This window comes from Myotis lucifugus, unplaced genomic scaffold, assembly GCF_000147115.1.
Source record: "Myotis lucifugus unplaced genomic scaffold, Myoluc2.0 scaffold_867, whole genome shotgun sequence".
In the NCBI taxonomy this organism is placed as follows: Eukaryota; Metazoa; Chordata; class Mammalia; order Chiroptera; family Vespertilionidae; genus Myotis; species Myotis lucifugus.
The window spans coordinates 113,870-120,980 of NW_005871915.1; the positions used below are offsets into that span (position 1 = coordinate 113,870).

General features: G+C 42.1%; 1 pseudogene; it reads left to right on the forward strand.

Moving 5' to 3' along the window:
• Nucleotides 1–1,297: 1,297 nt before the first annotated feature.
• The window catches only part of LOC111824065, a 10,691-nt pseudogene continuing 4,877 nt past the window's right edge, over nucleotides 1,298–7,111 (forward strand).

Here is a 7,111-nt window from a genome sequence, read left to right on the forward strand (position 1 = left end):
GATCATGGGAGACCCAGTCTCACAGCAGAGGCAGAGGTAAGTCTGGAGCCCCTGCCTATGGAGGGGGTCAGTACCAAAGTTGGAGGAGGAGGCAGTTTGATGAAAAGACCAAGTTATTGTTCTGTGAAAGATTCTACTGCACAGAGGAGGTGTGGATGGAGAGAGAGCTGTGCTTTTTTTTAATGTTTTTATTGATTTGAGAGAGAGAGGAAGTGAGAGATAGAAACACCGGTGAGAGAAAAACATTGATCTGCTGTCTCCTGCACAACCCCAACCAGGTATCAAACCTGAAACCTAGGCATGTGGCCTGACAGGGAATTGAACCAGAGACCTCTTGATGCATGGGTTGATGCTCAACCACTAAGGCATACCAGCTGGGAGTGAGCTATGCTTCTTGATAGGAAAGTGGGAAGAAAAAGGACAAAGGAGGGATAGGTGGGTAGAACTGTAGAGGCTAGAGTAAAATAATTATGTAATTAATAGATATGGGGTCAGTTTACTAGGATTCTGAGCTAGGAAATCTCTTCCTATGTATTTGCACTCTATTACTTAATCTGTAACACCTATATCAGTGGTCTTCACAATTAAGTGTACATACACTTGAGGGTGAAAAAAGACTCTTCAAGATACTCATATATGAGTAGTGTCAATGAGATGAATGTTCATACCCTCAAATCCCACATGAACTCATTCTTAAAATGGGTTGAAGAGGATAAATTCCCATTACATCTTTCACAGTTGTCTTTCTTTTAATTTAAAAACACAGGGATTGCCTGAGCAGCATGGCTCAGTGGTTGAGCATCAACCTATGAACCAGGAGTTCAAGGTTTGATTCCCAGTCAGGGCACATGCCCAGGATGTGGGCTGAATCCCCAGTGTGGGGCATGCAGGGGGCAGTCAATCAATGATTATTTCTCATCAATGATGTTTCTATTTCTCTCTCCCCCTTCCTTCCTCTCTGAAATCAATAAAAATATATTTATAAAACACACAAGGAATAGCCGTCCATTCCTTTTCTTTCTCTCTCTCTCTCTCTCTCTCTCTTCCTTCCCTTCCTAAACAACCCAGTTCTAAACTGTTCAGGTAGGCAGAGCAAAGTCAACATCTGTGCTGGCAATCAGAGCAGACTGGGCATAGACTGGAAACTGAGGTGGCCCCAGCAGGGGATCAGAGCCCAAGCAGGGAAGGGATACCAGCCCATGCAGGCAGCCTGATATGGGGGAGGTGAAAATCCATGGGGGGAGGTAGCTCTCCAATGAGTGTCAGAGCCAGAACACAGTGAGGAATGGGGTAGGACATGCCAGAACCTACACAAGGTAAGGAGGGGTCCATGGGGAGGGAATGCCCAGCATAGTGCTGGAGAGGGTTGAGGGGGCATTCATGTAGGAGAAAGGGTAGAAACAGAGGTGAGAAATTGGCTTCATACAGAGGGGTTGATCAAAAATATAAATATATTAAAGATCAACAGCCAGGATTGTCACTTTCAGAGAAGAAAGTAACAAATACTGAATGGTGGTGGGGAGGTGGATAGCAAAATGAAATCACTAGCTGGTGATTTCAGTGTAGCCTGAGGAAGTAGCCATGGTGGACCAAGTGAATTCCCTGAAGGAATTAGCAAGAACATCAGACTGATCCAACAAAGTGTGATTGGCAGCTGGCAAAGTACTCTAAACACCTGCTCTTAGAAAGTAGGGCCCCTAACTGCAACTGGTGTGCTGTTCCTTGAGAATTGCCTGAGAGGACCTCTAACTGCCACATGATCTCCCACTTCCCCCTGAGACTTTATAGAGCAAGAAGTCTTGTTCCTGTTTTACTTTCTTCAAAACCACATTTTGGGAGTTTTACTATAAATATATTATGTATGATGTGGAAGAAGTACAAAGGAACTATTAGAAAAGTTGTATTGGGCATTTTAATTTTTCAGTGAGTTTCTATAAAAAATATTTTAGTCAAGATGTAGCTATTTGAATGGCTCAGCACTAACAGCCTGGAACTCTGCTAAGATCCTTCCCACCTTCTCTATCAGGTCTCTCAACAGCTTCTTAAGTCTCTGCATTGTTTCCACAGTGTCTCCTCTCTGTCATTGGTGGGAAGCTGGCTCTGTCCTGTAGGGGAGGCAGAAACCAGGTAAGTTTCTCTTGTGCAAGTGAGATAGTTACCATAAAATTTTGTCCCTAATTGTCCTTTCCTACACTTTCAAGGGATTTGGAAACAGGCCCCACTTAGTTGAAGGTACCATGTACCAGTACAGATACCATTAGCACTTCATGCTTCATCCTTGAACACATCTTATACTAGTCTTTCCATAAGATGGATCCTTCAGATGGCTTTGCAAGATGAGCAGAAAATTGGAAGTGCAGCTTCTGACAACCTCTGGTGACAGCAACTACACACTCTGCTTGAGTAACTGCGTAAATTTGGTTTTTAGCCACCTGCACTGAATGCTGCTGCCCTTCAGGAAAAGACCCCATAGAAAAACTAGAAGAATTCAAAATACAGGTGCTCAAGGTGCCCAAATGTGCCCTACCTGGAGTGGATTGGAGAAAGAGAGGCTAGGCAGGGATCCCTGGGTTTTCAAAGGAGCAGCACCCCAACTCTCTCCTTACTTATATGGATATTTTTTATCAATTTGTAGTTGATATGTGCAAACTAACTGCAAAGTGATTATCTCAACATTTCATGCACATTCTGCAAATTAAAACTCTTTATTTTGAAAGAGTGGACAAAAAATAATTCAGTTGGATTTTAAATCCACTTAAATTTTTACAAGAAATTTCAACATATTTGTTAATAAAAAAAAGAAAGAGCTGTCAGGTCCTTTAAATACAATTTAAAAGAACGCGAATGAAAAAGATTTTAAGTCCTAACTGGTTTGGCTCAGTGGATAGAGCGTCGGCCAGTGGACTGAAGGGTCCCAGGTTCGATTCCAGTCAAGGGCATGTACCTTGGTTGCAGGCATATCCCCAATAGGGGGTGTGCAGGAGGCAGCTGATCACTGTTTCTAACTATCCCTCTCCCTTCCTCTCTGTAAAAAATTAATAAAATATATTTTTAAAAAAGATTTTAAAATTTATATTACCTACTTATGCAACTAAAATATCTTACCAATGGTGACTCTAAAGAAATTGAAAACATCATTAAGAATTATGATTGAGCCGAAACCGGTTTGGCTCAGTGGATAGAGCGTCGGCCTGTGGACTTGAAGGTCCCAGGTTCGATTCCGGTCAAGGGCATGTACCTGGGTTGCGGGCACATCCCCAGTGGGAGATGTGCAGGAGGCGGCTGATCGATGTTTCTCTCTCATCGATGTTTCTAACTATCTCTCTCCCTTCCTCTCTGTAAAAAATCAATAAAATATATTTAAAAAAAAGAATTATGATTGAACATTGATAAGTATCTATAATTATTTAAAGTATACAATTGGAAATCAAAAAGCTATATTTATTCATAATAATGGATATTTTTCAAAATCTATTAATGTATCTCACACACCTCTGAAATAAGCCATCCCAATCTCATGAGAGCAGATAATCTTGGTAGCTACTCTGTAATCCAATCCCTGCCTTGCTTTCTGTCACCTCCATGAAATCTTCCTTACTTCTCTTCTTAGTTTCAAATGCATAAAAGAAGCTGCAAAACTATTATTCTAGGGAGCATTTGAGATCTTGCTCCCTGTATACTTTGTCAGTTTAGATCAAATAAACTCTTATAAAATATTTTTATAGAAAGCTATATTTATTAAAGCAAGTTTGAAAATTATAAAAACTTAAGATTCTTGGTTCTATTCCTTCTAAATTTATATGTAACATATTTCTTAATAAATCCTATTTCATTTATCTTGTACAATATGGAGAATATTTCACTATTTCCCCCATGAAGCCCATATAGCCTAATCCTCTGGCAGTTTACTACTGTGAGCCCAATGAACAGCATCATGTTCTCTCTGTGTGCTTTTACATTTAGAAGGTTGAGAAGTGCTGCCTAGTCCATGGAGAAGTAATAAATACTTCATCTCTGCAGTTGTTTCCATGGTTCTTCAGACCCTGCAAGATTATATACCACATGCCTCTACCTGCTCAGGATCCATTCTGCCACATATACAGCATATCTCCCCCCTCCCCCTAAAGAGAATGTCTTCCCCTCCATTCTTTGGGCCAGCCCTTCCTAGAGACCCCCTGAGCAGTAGGATCTCTGAGACCAGGGTGCTGGACAGCTAATTTTATAGCCATGGCCACAAAATTCCAAGCTGAAGTGGTTGTTGAGGTGTGTTACAGCCCTTCCTCACTACTACTACTAATTTACATGTTATAGAATGGGACATCAGAAGTCAGTGTTGACCAGTCTGGGGGAAGGAGAGAGTGATAGAAGCCACCTGCTTTTTCTGTTTATCCAAGGTACAGGGGTCCCTAAGCTCCTGGTCCCTCTCTAGAAGCAAGGTCCTGCCACTGAGTCACAAGACATTATGTACAGAACATGTACATGAGTCATTAGGATGTGCAAGGTATCTGGAGCCATGAATGACCTGCAAAGTCCTAAAAATCAAAAGTCCCCAAACTTTTAGAAAAAAAGGAGCATGAGTCTTATTCTGCCCCTCACCTCACACAGATAAGATATGCCCCTTACCTCTCCAAGAGTGAGATTCCTGAATGCCTTCCTTTCTCTGCCCCTTGACTTAAGTCTCAGAAATCTTTTTATCTCTGTTCTCATTACAGCGTTTTCCTCCTTTTCCAATGTGTCAGCACAAAGCCTTGGGATCACCCTATCTCAGTCACCTGAGGAGGCAGCCGGTCTCTAAATTTATCATGGCAGCCTCATCTCACTCTACATTGCCTCCAAATGCTCGAATTAGATGTAGGTAGGAATCCTTATATTAGCCTCTGATATGTATGTGGAAGGAAAAAGGAAACGGAAGAGAAGCCAGAAGGAAAAGTTTAACAAAAAATAAATGCTATGAGATCCTAGAAAAACTAAAGAAATTCAGTTTATTACACTTATTAGGCAGTATACTAGGCCATTTTACTCATATCTCCTGATCCAGGCCTGCTGGACTATGTGTGTGTGTGTGTGTGTGTGTGTGTGTGTGTGTGTGTGTGTACCTGAGTATAAATGGGCATGTGGTAGGGCAAAGATTGAGAGAAAGTAAATGAGCCCAGATGGTGATAAATGAGCCCAGATGGTGATAAAGAAGCATAATTTCTTAGAAGATTTTTAAAAATTAGCTTATATGGCCGAAACCGGTTTGGCTCAGTGGATAGAGCGTCGGCCTGCGGACTGAAAGGTCCCAGGTTCGATTCTGGTCAAGGGCATGCACCTGGGTTGCGGGCACATCCCCAGTAGGAGATGTGCAGGAGGCAGCTGATCGATGTTTCTCTCTCATCGATGTTTCTAACTCTCTATCTCTCTCCCTTCCTCTCTGTAAAAAATCAATAAAATATATTTTTAAAAAATTAGCTTATATGCCCTGCTTTTCTCATCTCAGGTTCATAGCAAACAATATTAATGAGTCTCAAACATCTTTACCACTGAGCTGCTTCAGATTCTTTCTCAACACAGTTATCCAACTATGTATCTAGAGCCGTCAGAGTTCCTGTGTGATCCCTCCATTCTAGGGACAAGGTCAGTCCCTGAGCCGAAGGAGTTAGCCAATGTATTCCTCAACTCCTGCAGTCACATTCCTCCGGTCCTCCCCACAGGTGAGTTAAGTAAGGAATCTAGGGCCCAAATTGTAAAGAGGTACTTCCTCTCAGGATGTTGCCAACCTTGAACTTATAGCACCAAAGTGAGTGCATCCTCTAAATTTGTGCCCTAAGTCTTTGCTTGCTTCATGTTAGCCTGACCTACATTTCATATATCCAATATATCCTACTTCTCCATAGTGCTGTGTATATCTTCAGGTCAGAAAATAGACCCAACTCTCCCCAAGATCCAGCAACTATTTTCAGATCTTTATCCCAGAACTTCGTTAAGATAGAAATAGCCAATTATGTGTGTAATCAACCCCCCTTCATCTGTCCAAATCCTGGGAAGAGGAAGAGAGAAAAGTCAGGTCCTAAGCTTATTTTCCCGCACACATATCCCTCCCCTGCTATCCTGACTCAACCTCTGTTCTCTTTTCAGGAACATTCCAAGTCCAGATGCCCTATGAACCCTTTGTGGGAATGCTGGGTGGTGAAGCTGAGCTAACCTGTTTCCTCTTCCTTTTTCAAGTGTTAACGATATGAAAATGAGCTGGACACAGTCCCTCCCTACCAGGTGATGAAATTGTATTAGGATGGGAGGGACAAGCCTGAAAATCCATGTAGGAGTACTTAGGTAGGACAGAGCTTGTGAAAAATGTCATGCATAAGGAAATAGAGGTCCTGAGACTTCTCAATGTTCGACCCTTTGACAGTGGCAGTATCACTGTGCATTCAAACATGGTTCCTACTACAGTGATACAGTGATTGAGCTGAAAGTGACAGGTAATGGCCCAAATTTGACCCCTTGACACCTCACAGGGGTGAGTTTATCCTAAAATTGGCTCCTTTCTCTGATATAATTTTCCTGGGAAATATAAAGAAGTCATAGGAGAAAGGGAGATGGACATTACTTCTACTCACCCCATCATTCATTTATCACTGCTTGGGACTAAAATAAAAAAGATAATAAAGAGACTCATAGTGAGAGTAAAGAACTAGGCAGGGGCCATTTGTCTTGGACTGTGTTGGACTCCTCTGTAGCCCAGAAATCTAGGTCCCATCCTTTTTTTCCAATAGTTTCTCAGAGCCTCAGTTTCCTGTTCTGCACACTGAGGTCTACTCTGCAGCATAAACTCTTCAGAAGCAGGGGAGGGATATGTGTGCAGGGAAATAAGTTTAGGACCTGACTTTTCTCTCTTCCTCTTCCCAGTTCTCTGCTCACATCCTCAGTTAAACGTGGAAGTCACTTAATCCTGACAGCTCCAATTAGAGTGCAAGTCAAAGTGCTGGTTTCCTCAGCCAAAGGTCCAGTGGATGGAATCTTAGAAAGCAGAAATTTCAGCTGAATCTGAGACTCACACCCAGGACAAAGGTGGCTTGTTCCATGTAACAACAGCACTGCTCCTCAGAGAAACTTTCTCAGAAGAATCTGA